The 21,907-nt window shown below is 42.0% G+C and overlaps 1 protein-coding gene across 8 annotated transcripts in view; it reads right to left on the reverse strand.

Moving 5' to 3' along the window:
- Positions 1-21,907, reverse strand: part of ELMO1 (engulfment and cell motility 1) — a 313,180-nt gene that overhangs the window by 76,001 nt on the left and 215,272 nt on the right. Inside the window, exon 1 of one of the 8 annotated variants that reach the window (XM_075745473.1) lies at positions 7,864-8,221. The exons of the other annotated variants lie outside the window; for them this stretch is intronic. The gene's annotated coding sequence lies outside the window, so the exon portion shown is untranslated. Of the gene's footprint in view, positions 1-7,863; positions 8,222-21,907 lie in introns of those variants that run through there. 8 annotated transcript variants of the gene reach the window in all.

Genomic DNA, 21,907 nt, shown 5'->3' on the forward strand with positions numbered 1-21,907 from the left:
TTGTTTCAACACAGCCGAGGTTTTGCCTTCTACACTGGTCTTCCTTTTAAGCAGCTCCTGAGTTTGCACAATGTTCATCTGAGCAACAAATACTGCTGAGGCAACTGGAATTGCAAAGCAGGACCGCTGCGCTCTGCACCAAAACTTCCACACAACCTTCTGAATTCACCTTTTGTGGGTGCTCTCTGGCATCGGCTACAGATTGGTGCTCCAAATGGGCTGTGGCATCAGAGATGCACAATACCCTTGTTAGGTTATACAGTTTGCCAGCACTAATGATGCCGAGGCAATGATGGGGATACCAGATCAAGGGCATGATCCGAAAGGATCTGGATTCAGGCCCAGGTGTCTGCCTGTGCAGAAGATCACGATGAAATGTGCACATTTCTTTACAATCATAAGAGCTACACACTGTGATTATCTTTTGGCAGCCCACTATTGCAAACTGCAACAACCTCTGGGATTTCGGTGCAATAAAGCGTTTAAATCATAGCCCAGGCAAACTTCTGGAAGAAGCAGCAACCCAGCTCTGGTGTTTAAGTTTAAAATCATATAATTAGCTGTGGGGCCTTCCTATACTTTTCACATTACAAATCCGTCATGTATCTCTTTGACTGAAAAAAAATGAGTTTCATTCAATTACCAATACCCAATAACACTTACGAGAATTAGAAAGGTGACTATTTCATTCTTGGTTGAAACCTGACAGCAAAGTGCTTTATAATCCAAAAAATCTGACACACATCCAGCATTTGTTTGTCCTACCAAATCAATGACAAACGCTAATACTCAGATCTGCTCTTGATATTTACTCCACCAAAGAAATGCTTGGTTAGAAGTTTCCAGCTTATACCTTAAATATATAATAAAAATTCAAACCCTTGAAATTCACTGGGCTAGAACCTTTAGCACTGAAAACTGTTATTGGGATTGGTGCAAAGTTCAGTCTGGAGTAGAGGCCCATGACTTTTCAAATGGTGGAAATCCGGCATGCAAAGGTGGGTTGATATATAATTTCGTGCATGAGCAATCAGAACTTATTCCGAGATTCACTTGTACCTTTTCTGTACCATTAGAAATGAGCATAATTCCACTTGCAATTGAAAATGGGACTCGAGACATTCTAAGCATAACCCCAAAACACTGTGCTGCTGTTTGAGATAGGGTGTTAATTTGAACAGGGGATTTAAAAAGGTAAGTTGGGAAGTAAGAACAGAGGAATATATCTGTGAAACAACTGTGAATAGACTCTCTACTCTTCTATTAAAATTTTAACTGGGTTACTATAGCATTTAAAGGCAGAAAAATTCAAGACCAACTATTAACATATAAATAAAATCCAACTTCTCATTGCAGTTATAAAGCATCAGAAGTATTTCTAACTTAAGCTTTTGCCTATTTACTCTATGCACCAAAGCAGCTGGTGGTGTAAAAGTGAGAAGTTTCACAGGCATCATGTACCTCTTTTCAGCTGTAGCTGTTTCAAAACGTGACCCCGAGAGCTTCCACAGCTCCCTTTGGTGTCCCACATCAGGGAGGCTTCTCTTTCTGAAAGCTGAACGGACCTTCTGTCAGCCAACTGGATTCACTCCACCCTACAAAAGGTGAGTATGGGGAGGAAGAGAGAAGAGGAGAAGGTCCCTTGTGAAGGCACAGAGTGAGTCAGGAGACAAGACCGTTTGACCCATGGTCCTTTCCTTCCCTGGGGCTAGTGTCACAGGTACAGTTTAACCCCTTGTCTTGAATACAGGGGCTCTGAATTAGTTTTCTTGAAGAGCAAGGTTCTTCCAGCCACAATGTTCCTCAGCATCACGCTGAATTATCAAATACAGAAGTGATAACCCTGTGGGGGTGACAAAAACTGGAACATGCTTCCTTTGGAGGGGGTGCAGGGCAGTAGCTCCAGCACATTCTGGCACATCCCAGCTAGCTCAAAGCCAAGGGCTCTGCTGTGGCGTCCTGTGCTGAGACAAGGGCAGAACACAGCAAAACGCACACCTTGACTCCCCTGTGCCTTACACTCATGATCCATCTATGTGGTGGGCAGACAAGCTCGGCAAAGTCACTCTGCTGCTTTCACGTAGGACAGCAGGAAACACAAGCAGATGAACAGCGCTGCTTTTCTTATTCAGCAGATATTCATTGGGACAGTCATGGCAGTCCTTCAGGAAGTATTCACTGGAGCTGGGATAAACCTATGACAATTTACACCTTTGCCAGAGAAGGGTGGAAACTGGGAAAGACACCACACCTTGATGAGGGGCTCCAAAGGCAGCATAAAATAACATTCCTCCTTTGCAGTGGCTTCTGTTAGGCACCCAGCAGAAAACCCAGTCTAAAGTTAGAACCTTATTAACTTTGACGGCAAAGCACTCACAGAGCTATATTTGTAGGGATCTAGAAAATCTATTTTTGTTTATGTTTTCAAGTCTGTTTAATTACCTTGGTGAGGCTAACAAATAAAGAAACGTTCTGCTGCTTATGAACAGAAGAGCTGCAGCTAATCCTGAAGGTCTTCCCTTCGTTTCCAAGATCCGTGGGTGCGTGTCTTTTATAAATGTGAACTCATTCAAATCTTTTCACCATTTCCCCCACTTTTTTTTTTTATATCCATTTCATTCTCACAGGTGTCAGAATACAGTGACAGCTTTGATCTTACTGGAAATAACCATATGTGGGTAGATTCTTTTTCCTGAAATGCAGACTGGGAGTGGATCCAGAGGTCAAACCAGAAGGTTACATATATTTGAAAAACTCGTTTAAAAGAAAATCCCTTTGTGTGGCTTCTAATATGCCTTTGGATGTGAATCTTGAAATACCTAGCTGTGAAAGCTGCTCTCTGCATCACGATGTTCCAAGTCTTAAGAAAATTGAAGTTCAAAGAGAAGGGAAGACTAAGCGAGTTGGGTTTGTAGCTATGGAACAAGTACTTTCTTTGCCACATCAAAAGCGCTGATAAAAGCAGTCCACCAATTCAGGATAAGAGTATGTTATTTGACGTATTAATTTGACAGTGTGCTAGCATTAATACGAAGATCTGCTTTTTCACCCCATTACAAGATTCATCTTGTGCATTACAGAGGAGTGTAAAATGCCCAGACTACAGCTAATCAAAGTTCCAGTTTATATGAAGGTCCTATGTGTCCTCTGAAGTCTGACTTTCACATGTTTTTTTGAAGCCACTAAATTCTTAAGTAGCAAAACCTGCCAGAATTTGTGTGAAGTCCACAAAAAAGGGATCTATGCCCCGCAGACTTTTCAAAATGCTGCAGATTTATTGCAATATGTATGGGTTCTGCAAGTTACTGCTATCAAGGATACATAACTCAATTCATATTTCATTTTCAGAGTGAAAGTCATGACCTTATTGTATTGGAACCTTAATTTGGGCGAGGTATGTATGCAGATGATGCTACACTGGGAAGAAAAAGTATAGAAGACAAAACACTGTCCAGTTATATGGTCTCTGATTCTGCATAAAGAACTTAAAATTGAGTCTCCCTGATACAAAGCCAATCTTACTTCCCATCATGTTTCTCCTCACAGGATCATGTCCTGAGGAGGGGCTGTAGTTCCTAATGATCGGGGAGGTGTGTGTGCTTCTTTTTCTCAAGTGGGGGGCAAAGCATTTGGAGTGAAAGAACACAGGGCACAGCAGAAGGAATTTTGCTTCACTAGAGCTGGGGAGGACCCAGATGCTCCAAGAGAAGTATCAGTGATACCATCTCAAGAGAAAGGGAGTTAATAAAAAAATTCTGCTTGTAGCCACCACTGCTGCTGTTCCCACCTTTTTGAAGGAGCAGCGGGTGGGGCAGGATATTAATTTATTAGAGCATTCTAGTTCTCTGGAAGACATCAAGTCAAAACGTAGAAAGACATCTGTAATTTCTTGTTTTTACATTTTTGCAAGTAAGAACAGTAAAAAGTGGTGGTTGGTAGTTGTGGGGTTTTTTTAACAGACAAAATAGATGAGCACCATAGAAGTAGCACACTCAGATGGGGGCAGACATGCTTCTAGGGTCTAGGGGCCTGCACTGGGCTAAACTCTAATTGCAAATGATAACATACGTGAGGTAGTGACACGCGATTCCTCTTTACGAGACCACTCCTGAACTCCTGCCAAAAATCCCTCTGTACACCACTTAGTGCTTCAAGACAATGGAAGAATAATGACAGGTCTGTAAAATCTGCTGGAACTGACAGTTCTTATTGTTCTGAAAACTTTTTGTGACGCGCAGGAGTTTTCAGATTAGCACTGCACAATGTTAAACAAAATGGGTGTCAGGCAAATCAATGGGCTTTTCACGATTCACTCGCCTTTGTTTTACTGCTGTTCCCTTTTTGTTCTGTGCTTGGTGTTGCTTTGTTGTGTGCACTTGCCGTTTGAGATGCGAGTGTGCATGCACTGAAGAGGGAGTGAGAGCTTTGTGCGACTTGGCATGATGCTCTATGTAAGCCAAGTCCTAGCATGTAGTAACTTTTCCTCAATTTTTTTTTTTTTCTGACACGAAAATAAGGAACTGTTCTCATTTGAGCTGTTAGTCTCATTTGGAGTTATGACAGTCTGCAATTCATTTGGATGTAAACACATCAGAGCCACCTAAAGAAGAGTATTTGGTTAGTGTAAAAGCTGTACCTACTTACTTGAATAATGGGGTGAAAACAAGCATACAACTGAGGCAAAACTGAAGACTGGTGGCTTTAGCATCTGTTTACCTAGAACATGATTGACCACAATGTTTCTACTGAAACTGAAGGAGGGTTAAGATCCAGGGAAAGAATGAAAGGTTCAAATTTAGTATTTCTAGATGCGTATAAAGGCACCCTTCTGGATTTCTGCTCCAGGCTTCCAGTATAGGCTAACATATGAGAACGAGGCTCTGCAAGCAGACAAAGGATAACCTATTAAGTTTCAAGCCCACAGAAATAAGTCAAAAGCTGTAGAATGCCCGTTCCGCTCAGGTTTTCAATATTACAATTCTTGCTGAGGCAAATGGAGAGGAAAAACAACTGCTGCCTTTGTAAAAATCCTGCTCTTCCAAGAAAAACGTAAGCATAAGACTGAAGTTCAGATCAATGTCTGGTGGCTTCTCGTGTAAGTCAATGGAGGTATGCCAATTTGGTCTGGCACCAAGCGTTTCAGAAGACATATGAGCCTATCAAACCAAGTGTTTTCCAATGCAACCAATTAAAGCTACCCCAAGATAGCACTTTTCAGCTTCTGCATCCTCCCAACTGCTGCCAGCATGCCACAGCTCTCACTGAAGCCCACTCACTCCTCTGTTGCTGGAACTCTTATAGCCTGGGATTCTGAAATGCCTCTCCCACATAGATCACCCCCAAGCACTAATGACAAGCAACTGTTCTCTGCACCATCAGGTCAAAAAAATCTAATGCAAGTGTGCCTTTGACTGCAACACAATTTTTTTTTTTATACCTCAGGCACCACTGTGGTTTGAAGCCCTCAGACTGATCCAATGCACTATCCAAAGCTTAGCAGTTACAGGCTGTCTCTCCCCCTCCCCGTCCCCCTCCTTTTATCTGCTAATGCACGAGGATAGACAAGCAAACAAATCCCTTCAAACAAGGTTATGGGAGATATAGGAACTCTATCAGTCACACAGTATTTGCTTAATGCTAGTGACTAAACTTGAGAGGTTTATGTTGTTTGAACTATATCCCTGGAGCGCTAACAAGAACTAAAATATCATCTTAAGAGTTGCAGTGACCTTAAAAGATAATGTTCTCCTAGGCTTTCACATTATCAATCAGAAAATAAAGCAGAAGGTAGTAGGTATAGAATTAAAAAAACCCAAAGGTGCAAGAGAGCTTCATTTTAATGCATCCCAGAGGTGTTCAAAATGACCAGTCTGGAGCCAGGAACAAACCATACCCAGGTGTGCAAGAGTCCAAGCTCTCCCTCAGCTTTTTATGGAATATCTCAGCCTAGATCAAAGCATCCACCTCCAAGATGGGGAGTGGGCACCTCTCTTTACAGAGACTGCCGTACATGATGGGATTTTCAGCTACATCAGTGCTAAGTAAATACAGATGAATGATACGAGCCCCAGGGGAAGGTGACATGGCAGCTAAATATCTGCTACATTTTAAAAATTTCATTCTTGGCACTTGCATCACTGCTAAACAAACGCAAGTTTTGCACTAAGAGCTAACAGTTATCTCTTTTGCACAGATTAGGAAAATTATGTTTTCAAGCCCAGTGCCTAGGATGCCCGGGGACATCATTTCAATAAAAGGTGGCCCAAACATCCCTGAAAAACACAGGGAAAATTACTTATGTCCATGTCTTCAGAAAGGGCAATAATTCAAACTTAACGAGGGGTCCTCCTGCATTAGTGATACATTGGGTTAAACACTCAAAAGTTCACAGAGGAGCTTACTATAGCCTTTACCAACAGACACTCCCACTGTACTGATGCACGGAGTTCTATGTTCCATTATCTTTCTAATTTATTTTGATCACAGAGATTGTGAAAACACTGACAATTCTTTTTGGCATCAACATCTGAAACGATGCTGATTCCTTTAACTGAAGGGATAAGCTCCACAGACATACCTTCCTGCCACAACTTGCAAGGCGGTATCTCAAAAGCAAAGCTGACCAGTTAAGCCGTATCTACAAATCACACCCTCAGCCTGAGATTCCCAGGCAGCAATGTGACTTCCTTTCCCACTGTTGGGAGCTGCTGGGAAGTTGTGCGTTTAGTTCTAAAACGAATACAAGACACCAAAAATGGATCCCTAAAAAGCAGCCAGCTTCACTGATGTTTGCACCTAGTTTGGTTACTATAAAATTCCTGATACACATGACTACCTCAGGCAGAGAGTAAGAATACAGAAAGTTTTTTCTAAATCTTTTTATTCCTATTTCTGCCCTCTCTCCTATGTATTTTCACAAGCCAGATAAGATGACTACAGCCTCTGAGAGGGTTAAGCAGAGTCATCCACGAGCTCCGTGCAGCAAAGCTCTCCGTTTAACAGCAAATACCTGATAAAACACAAACAATGCTAGGCCAAATTCATGGCTGGAGTAACTCAAGTAACCCCAGAGGGTTACAGAGGGACAGATTTGCACCCTCTCCTCCCCTCCCTGCCACTTCTAAATATACCGTTTCTGCTTTACAGAATCAAGAGCAGAGTCCCGACAGGCAAAGGAATCAACTTCTAACTCATGCCCCGCAACGGTGAAAAAGGAAACTCTCTCCACTTATCATGCATGCACTCACCTGTTTCATGAACAAACAAGAATGCTTTTGAATTAGATCTTTTTTTTTTAAAGCCTCTTCCAAAGGAGAAATTAATCAAAAAAGAAAAAAAGAAAAAAAAAAAAGAAAAAACTAACAGAGAGGGCAGGAAAAGCAATGATTCTCTGTGCTGAGCACAGTGATGGATGACGAGCAACTCATGTTTTCTTGGCTCAGTGTCTGAACTAGTGTTTTACAAACCATTGAAATAACATGCCTGTTATTATACCGACACTGCAAATGCTGGTGACTCCATATGGGCACCTTGGACTTTTGTGCTTGCGATATTCTGCTCCATGTGGTTCGCCTGCCTTTGCAAACACAGCGGTGTTCTGAAATGCCTCGGAGAATACAGCATCCTTCCACAGACTAATCTTAATTAGGCTAAACAACCACCCAAGGCAACGCAAGCAGCTAACTAGTTTGTCCAATGCCTGAAACCATTAGGAACAACACGTCTCGCTACGTGCAAAACAAAACTGAGAAATCCTTCGCGCTATTTACAGTTGCTACTAATTTGCTTTTTCCATTCCTCAACACCACTTATTGATCTGTGCCCGGGCTGAAATAGCAGGATAAAGTACGCAGATTTACTTACAGAGATCCCGTAGCTCCATCGTTCCCAGTGACAAATTTGCCTCCCACACGACAGCGAGCGGATGACTTAATGCTGCTTTTTGCGGAAGGTACAATGCGTGCGAGTGGCAGATGGTCTCCGACGAAGCTCTCTAACGAGATCCGTCCTCGGCGTAGCCATGTGAGAGGAGCAGACCCCCTCCTTTGCACACCTTTGCCTGCTCTCCGGTCCCCGCGCTGCCGGGGCGAGCGTGTAGCTTTGCTTATGTTGCGGGTACCCAACGGCCAGTCGGGTTCCCATTGGCACGGCCGGGCGGCGGCAGCCAATCGCAGCCCGCTCCTGTTTCGGGGAAACTCCTGCCCATTTATTTAGCATCTTGGGAGACCATATTTCAGAGGAAGAGCACCGCTCCCCTAGCATCCTACCATCAGACAGAGGGGGGAAATAAATAAATCAGAGCTCCCCATCTCTGGGTCTCCCCTTCTCTGCCTGCTAGTTTTTTCCCAGGGCCCGGCGCTCGCCCGGAGGGAGCGAGGCAGCACCGATGGGGACCCAGCGCCCGCGTCCACCTTGGCGGGGGCCGCGGGGGAGCGTGCCGGAGCTCCACAATTACTCGCTCCATCGCCATGGAAACAGCCTGGATGCAGCGGGCTGGATTTGTGTAGCACATCTGCTGCCAGGCTCATAGTCAACTGCAATCTCATCTTTTTTTCCTCTGCTCTTGCTGCTTATTTGATTGTGAGTTTGCTTTCTCTTTTCATACATGCTGGGAAAGTACATGCAGACAGAGCTGTGCACACGCTGACTTTCTCCCTGCGCAAACATACCACATGTATGTGTATGAACATATGTACATGAGAAGTACTCACTTGTATGCATGCATTTGCTAAGGAGGTACACTCCCTGTGTACCCAAGTAATACACATTGTATGTATTTCAAGTTTGAGTAATGGACTAGCACAAGACAGGACCACTGTATCGGCTGTCAAAATACTACATTTCACTTTCCAGTTCCATAAACTGCATCTGTCCAAAACGGGGTCAGATCTGACACGACTATTGTGAAACTTCCCAAGCAATCTGCTGTTTTGCTAGTGAGCTTCCAAAATTATATCTGGCACCCACACATCTGAGTCTTCAGGCAACTAATTCTACACTGGATGCTCCCTATTCTGCCCAGGGCCTGACGAAACATGCCACCAGGAAAACTGCATGCACAAAAGGGTTGTTATCCATGGGTATGAATCTCTGTGCTGCTCTCTGACAAGATAAGAAAAGAGAGATGACTACATCAGAAGAGGAAAGAAAGCAAAAGGACTTGGCAATTTGGGGCAATTTCTGGCTGCTCCTCAGACTTTCTTTGGGACACCTGAAAAAAATCTTTCATCCTCTCCATGCTTCTGTTACTGAAACTGCAGAATGGGGAGAATACCTAAGTGCATCCATTTATATTACAAAGATAAGCCCAGACAGACTTTGAGACACTGACACACTATTATAATGGTGTTAGAGAAGAATTTCAGATGAAAAAAAGGACACATTCCTTTTCCATGTACACTTACTTTCATTTAACTAAAAGAATAAAAAATGAAGTCCCTCTGAAAAAAAACCATTTCTGTATTGCTCTAATAACAGACAGCCACTGCATTAGCCATTGTAAACAGTGGTGCTTTAAAACGCATCGTGACAGAGTCTTGCAGGTAGATTCCCAGATCTTGTATAATAAAGGCCACTCCTTGTTAAATGTCTTCTACTAGCCTCCTGTGGGCCTAATTCAGAGTCTAGGAAGGTCTTTGAAGCCCATTGGTCTACTGCTCAAGAGCAAGGCCAAGAACAGAGAGCTACGCCAGAAGATCTGGCTTTTCAAGGCATCTGTCACTCCATCATCATTTTGACAGAGAAATGAGCTTTTAAGAGAACTGTATTTTTTAATGGCTCAGGATGCCATACGGATTCACTTCTTGCAATGCTGTACTTATTCCGGCTTTTCATTTTCCTTTAGAGCAGCACCACCTCCTACTTCCTGCAGCACCATCGCTATAATCATTACCCTGAACTTGCAGGCTTTTGGGGTCACTCTTTTAGTTCTGAAACATTAAACTGTGGAAAGATGTTCAACATGCATTTTAGGAGAAGGGTGTGTGTGTGTAATTAAAAAGCCTAGATTTGCTGACAGCACTTGCTGGGGAAAAAAGCAATCTATCCAGTTCCATCCCTCTCTCACCCCTCCTTCCACCTAAATCACACAGGGGAGAGGCTGCTCTGAGGGTGTGGAGCATACCCCATCATTTGTGTGTGAATGATGAAGCAGCTCAGCAGTTCCAACATTCGTTTTGCTAGCTGTTATTGTCATGTCTTGTGGACTGGAAGTATTGACAATATGTAGAGCTTAAAATAGTCACGCAAACCATAAATAAATATGTAAAAATGCTACTGGACAACAAGAAACAACTGTGACATTCTTAGTGGGTCTCTGTACTGAAATTTGTTTTTAAGCCAATATTAAATTGCAGAGCTTCCTAATCAAATTAATTGTTCCTTTCTGTTGCATGATACACAGAGTTCAAAACTCTTCACTAGGCTGTGCTTTGTTAAACAACGCACTGTTGCAAGCAAACATAATGATTATCAGTGCAACTTTGAAGTGTCTGGAGAAACCTTGGCCCAGTTTCCAAAACTCTTCATCTGCATCTCACCCACTGACGAGGAGAAGACCGCGTCCCAGATTAGGGCAACCAGTCAGCAACTCAGAAGACCCATTTTAAGGTCTTTTCCTGCCATAGGAAAGGAACAGAAGTGACAGAGATCACTGCTTCTGACGGCAGCAAGCTGTTAAGACTTAACTTTAAGAAACCTCACCCCTTGTCACTCTCTTTTCTTAGCAATCTCCTCTGTAAATTGCATTTCTTTTCCTCCCAAGGTTGTGGTGCGAGAATAAACAGACTAAGAAATTTGCTGCACTCTAAAGCAGGACAGGGCACAAATACCTAAGAACGCTTTTAAGGGAGATGAAAAATTCAAGGCTAGAAAACTCCAGGCAATTTCAAAGCAACATAATAAACTAGATTTGTGAAAAATCTTCTAAGACAGCAGGATAAAATGATGTTGTTCAACTAAAAGGATCAAAGATTTCCAGGAAAGCTTCACACCAAAGCTGCTACTTGCCAATGCGACAGCAGCTCTCGGCAGTATGCTGTCACGGGCTAAGACCTGTTTGTATGTGGGAGCTGAGGAACAATCGACAGTGATATAATGCTTACTCATCCTTCCAGATCATGGGTTTTACTTTTTTTAGCCTAGATACCTACATGGGGAAGATGGTTAACCTCCTAACACTTCCCAAGTCACAGACTCACTGGTTGGCTCCCAGTGACTCCTCTTCCACTGTCTTAAATTATCTGCCAATTCTCAGTAAACTTTCCTGCCCTTTCAAAAGTCCATTTGTAGAAGTGGTTGAATAGCACCAGGAACAGCTAGTCTTACTCATTTATTCCAGCAATACCTACAGATTTCCCTTTCACATCCATATTCTTCAAGCGACAATTAGGACTTAGGCTGTAGATACATACAACAAAACACAAACAACTATTTCACAAACTTTCAAGGCCACATTTCACATTTAGTTTGGTTTCCCCCAAATCCCAATATCAGAAAACCTTATGCCTCCTTCACCAGGTGTCCCCACACTTTATTTCAAACAAGCAGGTGTTTTTGGTTGGTTGTTTTTTTACTATTAATGCATCTGAAAGAAGTTTTTGGATAGCAACACAAAACCCCAATTAAAATGAAAATGCTAGGCCACAGCACCAAGAGATATCTATCCTCTCTGCCACTTAAGACAGCCCTACTACAAACCACAGAGCTTATCTGACTAGGAACACCAAGTGATATATAAGCTGCTGAAAACACTGTCAGGAACATAGCTTTGCAAATCAGATTAGGCATGACCTTCAGAGGTGATCTGCCACCATAGCACCCAGGAAGGTCTATATGAATTACAAAAACCACAGAACCTTTCATTCTGCAAAGCACAAGCGGATTTGATTTCCAACCTCCAAGCACCAATGTGCATGTTCAATATTCACTACCTTCTCCTGTACTTCGAGCACAGGGAGCATTCAAATCTCTTCCTGCACCACCAGGCAAGTTGCCCCTCTTCTGAGGACGCATACGTATGTTAAAAGCCTTTGAGATGCAGGGAGGTGCATTAAAGAAAATCTCCACTCGTCTTACATAAATGAAATTAGAGCTTTGTAGAGTTTCATACAACAGTCTTGAACAAAGACAACAGCAGTGTGGATGATGACTGTCTAGGGGTGTTGAATCTGCAATACTTCTTCATCTTCTTTGACAACTGAAGTTCTTCAGCTAAGCCAAAGACAGCCTACAAACAATCCTGAAATTGGCTACAGGAACTGACATGAATATTTCTCAGTTTTCCTATTGCTAAATGATTACACGTAGTCTGAGTGGTGAAAGGAGACTTCCTAGTCTAGACAGCACGACTGTAGGCTCCATTTCCACCTCCAATGTTAACTTCAAGAAGATCTAAAATGCCTCATGTTTAATGCAGACCCAAAATATCCCCATCTTAAAAAAAAAAAACAAAACCAAACAAAAAGAAGAAAACCACCACAACCACACATATGAAACCTGGTGTTAAAAAAAGGAAGAAAAAGAAACTGGGTTGCTTAGAGGAAGACTACTCTGTCACAGTGAATAGATTTGAAGTTGGATAGATTTTGATACACACGCACAAAAAAAAAAAGAAAATTATTTCTAACCTTGACACTGGAAACAGCAGAGCCCTATCCGACAAACAACCTCAAGTGATGTTTAGGTTTGGAGGCAGTGTCCTATACAATCATAGTTAGTTTGTCTTTGTATAGCTATTGTATAAAAAAAACCCCTTAAAATACACAAGCCCCTGCAGCTGTCTGCAACCTTTAAATCTTGCCATTTCAAACATACATAGCAGTCATATAGCATGAGAGGGCACTGAAGAATTTCAAATCAATTATAATAAATCCAGACAGCAGACAGAAAAAGGTTTCACAGTAGACATCATTGACTTCAAGATTCTTTACGTAGCCCTCCTAAGTACACAACTGCAAGGGCCACAGAATCCACCATGTGAGTTTTACAACCCTCTATGAGCACTGTCAAATCTAGCACATATTCATCATCTGCAGCTGGGGCTAGGATTTCCCCGCTCCTTCCTTTGCCCACTTTGTTCAAACACGTATCATAATTTTGATCAAAACCCCTTTGCAATATGCTGAAAGAATTTTCAGTCATGTCACCTTAATCTCAGTTTTCCCATTCACTCACCTGGTTTGGAGTACACATGGCCAGGACAGAACAACTTCAAATAACTGCAGCATTTTACCTGCAATATTCTTCAACCTTTAGCTACTTCTAAAGCTCATGCTTTGCACTGACTGCCAAACAAGCAACACAAGCTGGATTTATCTGCAATCCAAACAGTCTGAGACTTTCCTTTAATGCTTGGTCTCCATAGGAGGGGAACTGAGGAATGTACATTGTACTACTAATACTGTTGAAACAGATTATGCCATGTACATATTTGGTCTTGCCTCTCTTGCATGCATGCACGCTCTCCTCCATCTTATTCATTAGTGCGCTGCAGTTTTCTTCTTCTGGAACATGCAGATTAAATCTCTACTTGGTCATATGAAATGGCAATAGAATGATTTATTTTACTTTTCTGCTTTTAACAAAACCAAAGAACAATAGGAGGGACAAAATAAAGAAGAAAGTAATCTCTCTCAGGTATCTGAATTTACTCTGATGCTGTCATGGTTCACCGTTTAAATAATGATGCATGATTTTTTTAATATGTTAATTACATAAATAGGTACTTAGGAACTACTTAAACGGGAGATTATTTACCCCATTGACTGTAGAAGCCCATGTGTCAGCACATCTGCTGCACAGGAAGATTAAATCTGTTCACACAAAACTCACGCTCTCTCTTGCTAATGGGGAAGAGGTTAGTAGTGTGAGACCTGAAGCAGGAACTTTGGGTTTTATCCAAGAGGTCCTTAAGACTGGCACAATGGATGACATTCGCAAACATACCTGGATTTCTAAAAACCCTGTATATACTTGCCTAGGCATACTGGAAAAAGAAATGGGATTTTTATTTAGGGGAGTTTTCTACGAGTGTGTTGTAGTTTCAAAAGCTTCTGCTCTGTGTTATTTAAGAGTAACAACCAGACACACAGCAGCATTAGTGTGATAATGCATCTTTAAGACCAGAATGACAATGCTGGTTGATGATGTTTAGAAAGACTGTACTGAAAACAGCTCAATTACAGAGTTATCTTTGCCTTGGTTCACCTTCGCAGCTGCTGTTGAAGGACCTCCAGACCATTATTTTAATAGCTGTTGATGGGGGCGCATCCACCATTTATCACATTTATTTCACAGTACTTTGGCATCACAGGCTTGCAGGGATGGGTAAGTGTCAGAAGGCTCTGGAGGATGCAGAAAGGGATTGCCAAGACTACAGTCAATGAGAAGACCAGAAAACACGAGTCTAGTCTCCAGGTCCAGCAAGTGGACAACAAACTTTCTTGAGAAGACCAAGCTCTGTCTGCTTCTACCTCATACAGGCATGAAAGACAAATTAATGCTCACATAAGCTGAATGAACAGTTAGGACTGTTTACCACATAGGTTTGGGGTTTTTTTTGCAAGTATGCTCTAATAGGAGCAGTTTATTGAGCGGACATTTAGCGTTAGCTAGAAAGGGCAATATGCTCCAGACCCTCATAGGGCAATTCCGAGCACACAGAATGAGCTACTGACATTCCTATTCTGTGTAAGTCTCTGGCAGCGCACATCTGTTCCCATGGGCTTCAGAACCTCCTAAGGTTAAGCTGGCTTTGCAAACACCCCCTCCTCAAAGACATTAGCAGCCACTTTTTCAATCCGTGTACATGAAAACGTGCAGCCAAATATACATACCCCAAACACGTGTCGCATGCACAACAGAAGCGTGCCCACACACACCCATTCACAGCCAAATGTAGTATAAATAACCTCGCTACATAAATAGGCTTGCTTAAACGAAGTCTCTTGCTTAAATAAGGCTGACACAGATACTCTTTCTTTTATGCTGCCTGTTGCCTCTCATGTTTAAGTCTGGAAGTGGCAACCATGTTGGAAGAACTGGAGAAACCCCAGCAAAGCATATTAACACCCAACTCTGAAAGTCAACAGATATGAAGGACAGGGGAGCTCAGCATCCTGATGTAACAGATCACTGGTGAAGATTTCGTGAAAAGGAGAAAAGGCAGGCAACATTTTTTTTTCTGTCTGTCTCTGTGATACCAAGGAAGATAAATATTAGTAAGACAGGCAATAAGAAATTGCAAACAATCAGAGGAGATCCTCGAGCGCTAAAGCAGCAGCCCACACAAAACCAAAGTTATAAGAATAAACCTTACATTCTCAGTTGCAAAAAAAAAAAAAAAAAGTAAAAAGTATTGGAAGGGGAAAAGTAACTTTCCCCTCTTTCTCTGCATCTCTGGAAGGACACCAGATGACTGTCCATAATCTTCACTATGCTCATGTCTGTATTCATCAATATGTTTTTATGGACATTTTCTGTCTTACCCTTTCCAAAACATTTCAAGAAACTGTTAAGATGTTTTCTCTGAAGATGGGTAGGAAGGATTGGCTGTCAGAAAGGACTCCCTAAACCTCCCTCCAGCAACCCTACTTCACATTCAGCCCACACACCAGGCCCAGCTCTATCAGTGTTCTGGCTCATTTTGTCAGGGCTGTTGCATCTGCTCAGACTTCCTGCCCACTAATGAGTCTCTTTCTAATTGATCTTCAGAGTGCATATTTCTTCAGTCTCAATCATCCATGAGCTAAAGATGCTGTCAGTACTGCAGCATGGCCACACTTGCCATCTCAGAGGCAAATCCCACCCTGTACTCGCTCTCTTCATTGAACGCTCTCCTCTTTGCACATGGTAGGTGGAATGATTACTTCATCTTCCAAGTGAAGAGACAAATTCGTAAAGGTCACGCAATGCAGAGGCAGTTGCAACAGTGGGTACAAACTCCAAGTTTTCTTCTCCCTTCATTCCCCAGCCTCTGAAGCACAAACATATTTAGAGTGCTAAGCCAGTAGTATTTCTACCTGTTACATTACCGGTTTACTCAGGGTTGGACCATTTTCATTCCATTAATGCTTTCCTTTAAAAACATTTCAGAATTAGTTTAAAAAAAAAAAAAAAGAGGTTTAAAAAGATTTCAGTCTTCCTTAATCATGCAGGGATATATTTTCAAAGCTGTATGCCAGGAGTATTCCACGTGACTCCCATTCATGTTAAAATTAGAGTCACCAGAATAAACCCCATATGCTGCTTTGAAAAGGTACTGCAACTTGTCCAAGGAAAATTTCCGCAGCTTAATGGTGCTTGCACAATTTTTCTGCCTGCTTTTCTTCCTTTGATTCCTGAATATATTTTTAACAGCCACTCTTTTTTTTTTTTAATAACACTTTGTACCATTTGGAGAAATAGAAGTGATTTGCTGGTTATCTTGGTTCCTCTGCAGCCTTTTTATTTTAGAATTATCAGTTTAATCAGAATAGCTTTGCTTTGTAGTATGCAAAGCTTCCAACATCACTCTTTGTTGATATGGTCACTGTAGACAACCTTCTTATTGGAGCCACAGCCCACGGTGAGGTCTGGCTGCCTTCCACACCTGAGCTGTTGTTCTACCTAGTGGTGCTCAATATTTCTGTGTTAGCCTGAAACTAATTTTCACATCTGGACAGCGGGGAACTTTATTGCAGAAAGGCTACAGCATAGTCTCTCTTGGCAATAACAGCACTGCTGTTTGTACCAAAGCCAGGCAACGTGAATGTACAGGTTTCTACGTTCAAGGTCCCAGTCTCACACATAGATCTCCTGCCCAACACATCTGTAACATCTGTGGCAGCTGCAGAAGCCCACCCATCCAAAGCCAGCTGCAGTGCCAGGCTTGCCGCAAGTACCGTTTGTCCTAGTTTGCCTTGGTAATCACAACCAGCATTGCATATGCTGTGTTCACGTACGCACACACTGATAAATGCTGGTTAATTATTAAATTTGTCATTTATGACTACAGTCTTCCTGGTCACTTGAAGAGAGAAAAAGAGAATTTTAATTTCTGATAGCTCTGGCTCTGTTGTCATTGCTCTTTAATTTTTACTGCTTATTAAAGCTATGCATGAGAGATTGTGCACAGAAAGACAGTGTCAATGCCATCTCTTCCTTTTTCCTCATCCTTCTTATTACTGTCCCAAATTGTAACACATCTTCATTTCAGACATTTACATGAAAAATACAGCAAACACTGTATCTAACCACTTCATTAGTTTAACCTTTAAAGGATGCAAACAAAGGGAAAATATTTTGCTTAAATGCGGAAGGTGCTTCCATCACAGGAAAAAAACCACATCTCCTTGCTAACAGAATCGTGTATCAGGACAAGAGAAAAGAAACCAAGATAGGGTTGTCCTGTCATTAAAGCACTGACAAGTGAGGTGGGGGCTAAGTTCCCATCTCTACCACTGATTTTCCAGGCAACGTGCTGCAAAACATAATTTACATATTCTTGTTATCCAAATTAGTTAACATCACCTTTCCTTTCTCCTTTTTTACCCTTTGTATATTCTGTCAATTTAAATGGCAATCTCCTTTGGTAAGAAACCCATGCTTAAAAGAGAAACCTGAAACTTCCCAGCATGGTGGAGAGACAGCTTGCACATGGAGCTAGAACCTGTAAGCAAGGGAGCTTTAGCTAAAACAGAGGTCTGTGTACAAGACAATCACTTAAAAAAAAAACCCCAAACAAAAAGACAACACAAAAAAAAAACCCAAACCAACAACCATCCCCAAAACCAATCCACTAGTAGACAAACATCGCTCTGCAATTGCTACACACATTGCCTGCTCTAAGCATGAGGGCTCAAACACTCTAACAGTGGTTGGACAACTTACCACATCAGCCAAGCTGCAGTAGTAGCCAGTGGTAAATATTTAGTAAAACATACTTACCTAAATGTTAACAAGAACATTTTGAGGAAATGCTTTTGACCTCACATTTCTGAAGGAGTTTGAATGCCCCTGAGTCATAACAGCTGTCAGAGCTAAAACAAGTTAAAACTGCTTTAAAGGGGTCACTGCAGTTAATGGGGAAAGCCTGATTTCTTGAAAGTGGCTACTGCATCCATCACAAGGATCTTTTGCACTTCAACATTAGAAAAAAATTATGATACTGGTTGATGCTGCATCTGTGTTTGTTTTAATGATGATTAGTATTTCTCCCTGTTTCATACTGGATAAGAAAGTAGATTTTACACATAAAACTACAGAATAATTCAGGTTGCTAGAAAGCTATAGGCATCATCAAGTCCGGCAGATGCAACAGAGCTGACCTCAAGCTTACGTCAGGTTGCTCAGGGTGTTGCCTGGGTGAGTTTTGTGTCTCTCCAAAGATGAAGATTCCATAATCTCTCTGTGCAACCTGGTCCAGTGCTGCACCAGAGGGTATGTTATCCTTACGTCCTACCAGTTTCCTTCACTGCAACTTCTCTTCTTTCACTGCGTACTTCTGAGAAGGGTATGCATCTTCTCTACAGCTTCTTGTTCAGACAGAAGAAGATACAACTAGATCCACCCTTCTCTGCCCAGCGTCTTCCGGGATGATCAAATCCAGTTCCTTCACATTCCCCTTTAACACCATGTGCTCCATCCCTCTTAATCATCTTGGTGGTCCTTTGCTGGACTAGCTCCATTTCATCAATCTCTCCCCATTACTGGGGAACAAAACTGGACACAGTCCTCCAGCTACTGCCTCACAAGTGCCAAGTTGGGAGGAATAATCCCTCCCTTTGACCTGCTAGCTATGCTTTAGCTAATGCAACCCAGGATGCAGTTAGTCCATATCACACATGGGTGCCCTGCTGATTCATAAACACAGTGACCATCCTACAAGCAAACACCTACAATCATATTTGTCACACATGAAATTAGTCTTTCTGAGTCCTCAGTTTGCATTGGCAATCACCCATTCTTGGCTTGCTGTGGTGCAGAAATTAATATCAAAGCCTGGGCCATCATCAAAATCAATACTAGATACTGAAGTGTTACTCTAGTACTAAAATCAAGAAGCGTAGAGAAGGAGATTAGAATAATCAAATTCTTTCAAATGATAATAACTAAAGCAAATTGAGCAGCTATGAAACATCCTGTTCTCTGGAGCTTAAAAGCAACAAGGCAATAAAAAAACCCCTAACCCATGCAAAGCTAAATAAGTTTTATGGAGAGATTTTTTTTTCCCTCATGAAGTACAACCACCAGTTTAAAGATTTTGCTTTAGCTGATACCTTAAAGATTTTACACAGTGAAGGGCCATTTAGGCCATGTATATAACTGAAGCCATTTGCAAGCTGCACACATACAAAACCTTCTACCTGAGGTTTATCTCCCAGATTGGTGGAGATAGTTCTTTTCTCTAAGTAAATTAAATTTTGCAGCCCACTGTACGTGGAATTAGGCTACATAAAAGAATATCCAGTTCTCTGCCATCGTTATTAAAATGTTGTATTTACACCGTTACTGATGAGGGAAGACTTTTTTTTTGTCCATATAGCTGCATTTTAAGGAATAAGAAACAAATTTGTGCATGTAATTTTGACTTTAAAATTTCCCATGTCCTTCAGATTTCTATGACTGCTGAAAATACATAGCTGCCAGTAACCCCCATCCTGGCTAAACAAACTGACTTCCAATATTCTACGACTTCAAAAGGTCTTTTCTGATCTCTTGACAGGAGATGTGGCTGTGCAAAGTAGTCAGCAGGGACTCCATCTATAGAAAGTGAGAAAAGTCATTAATACCCTCCTTAAGACAGGTGGAAGGACTGTACGAGCAATGCCATTGCTCCACAGAAAGGGGACAGGCAGAAGGAAAGACTGGGGGAATAAATCCTGTTGGAGGTCAGAGTATTAAACAGGGAGAGAGGCTAAAGGAAGCTTCACTCAGAAAAGAGAGATAAATCCAGTAAGATTTCTACATCTAGTCACTAGTTTATACATGTGCTTTTAAAAAATCACACACAGGCCTTAAAATGCAGAATAAGTATCAGTTATATGACAATCAGATCAATTCAGATTTAAAAAAAAAAAAATTCACCAGGAAGAAAACAGCCCTTTAACAACTTCCAAATCCCTAGCTTACATAGAAAAGAGTTCTTGGAAGGCTTCTGAAAATCATGACAGCTATGAGATTGCATCCTTCATCTCACACATCTGATTTTACAAAAATAACGATGTTTCATTTTCCTACTTGGTGACTTTTGAGACATTATTTTCACTATGAAAGGCTGATCAATTGCTTCTGAAGAGGCTGACAGTGTAACAATGATACAGTGAGATCTGTAGTTTCCTTTGGACTCTTGGTTAAGTACAACAAAAAGTTCTAGGCAGCCTTTACTATTGAAGCAAAATGGATACAACTGCAATTTTTAAGCTCTTCCTGCTGAGGTTCTCATAGCAGCAACACAACAAAGATCAGCCAGTTCCCCTGAGACAGAAAACTGATGCTTGAAATCTGAAGATACATCTCCAGGGAGCAAAATCACCATAAAATTCAAAGCGTGTGTGGAAGCTATTCCCCAGATGCTTCCACTCTTCTAGATGCAGACTTGATATACTTGACGCAAGGATGGTTCTCGAGCATTTCAGTTTCACGGTCATGGCATGAATATCTTCAACTGACGTGGCAAGATCTTTAATCAGCTGCACTAATGTCTTTTTCAAGGATTCTGACACAGAATTTGGTATTTGTTTCTTCACATGTCTCTGGCATTTGGGTTAATATACTTACATGGTATCACATCTCTCTCCATTCCTGAACTCAACTTCTAAGGTGATAGATATTCCTCAGCTTTCGTATGTATTACTGAGGCCCTTGCTTCTCTGCTTGCCTTGACCAACATATAAAGGTATCTTGAGGAACTGGGAGGGAGCCTATCAATAAGTTGTCTTTCACTCATCAATAAATCCACAATATTTTTTGTATGGCTTTTCAAATTGACAGCGTAGAGGTGAAAGGGCAAAGAAGAAAGGGCATTGCCACTTTCAGAGGCACACTCCATCCTCCAGTAAACTATATTGTTCTCAATGGAAAAGTGGCAGAACCCAAGTTCACACGTCTCAGCTTCGCTACCATTCCCAAGTAACAACTGCTGTGCTCTCAAGCCCAAATATTCTGCGAGGCAAAACCTAACACTTCCTTCAGAAAGTACACGCTAAATCCCTCACCTCCCATCCTCCTCCATTTTCCCACTCACCCAGTCTCTGGAAACTTGAGGACAGTTCACATTAGCACACCAAGGCCCAGTTTAACCTGCGGTCACTTAAGAAAGCTTGGGGCAGCCCACGTAGGACTAACTCCACGGTAGCTGCCCTGCCGTCGGTGCCCAAGGTAGCGGCGGGTAACCCATCACCCCGTGTGCGTGGTGCAGACATGGCTGGAAATAGCCGGTGTGCAGAAAGCAGAGGAGAGCCCATCCGCACCGTCTCTTCCTCTCACTCCGGCTTCCAGCAGCCCTCCCCTCGCTCATGCCTCTACCACAGCCAGTCTCAATTTACACCGGTACATCGGATCATTTTGTCAGATGCTGGCCAGTTACCTCATGTGCTAAAAATAGAGACACGCAGCAGCAGCAGCGACTGACTGGCAAACACCTTTTTAATGGTGACTGACGTATTCGATCAAGACAATACATGAGATGTAAATTGCAAACAATGAAGGACAGTTGTATAAGGACAGATGAGATGAAAACAACAAAGTGCCCTGGCTTTGCTTACGAGATACATATGAAAGATTTCTGCTGCTCCTTTCAACCACGGTGCTATTTAGATTACAATTACTTAAAGCGAACCAACAATAATACGAGCTCTTCTGCTACTCTAAGAGAAGCTATAAAAATCTCATTGTCAGCTGCATCATTCATCATGATAACCTCATTTCA

This window comes from Balearica regulorum, chromosome 2, assembly GCF_011004875.1.
Source record: "Balearica regulorum gibbericeps isolate bBalReg1 chromosome 2, bBalReg1.pri, whole genome shotgun sequence".
Lineage (NCBI taxonomy): Eukaryota > Metazoa > Chordata > Aves > Gruiformes > Gruidae > Balearica > Balearica regulorum.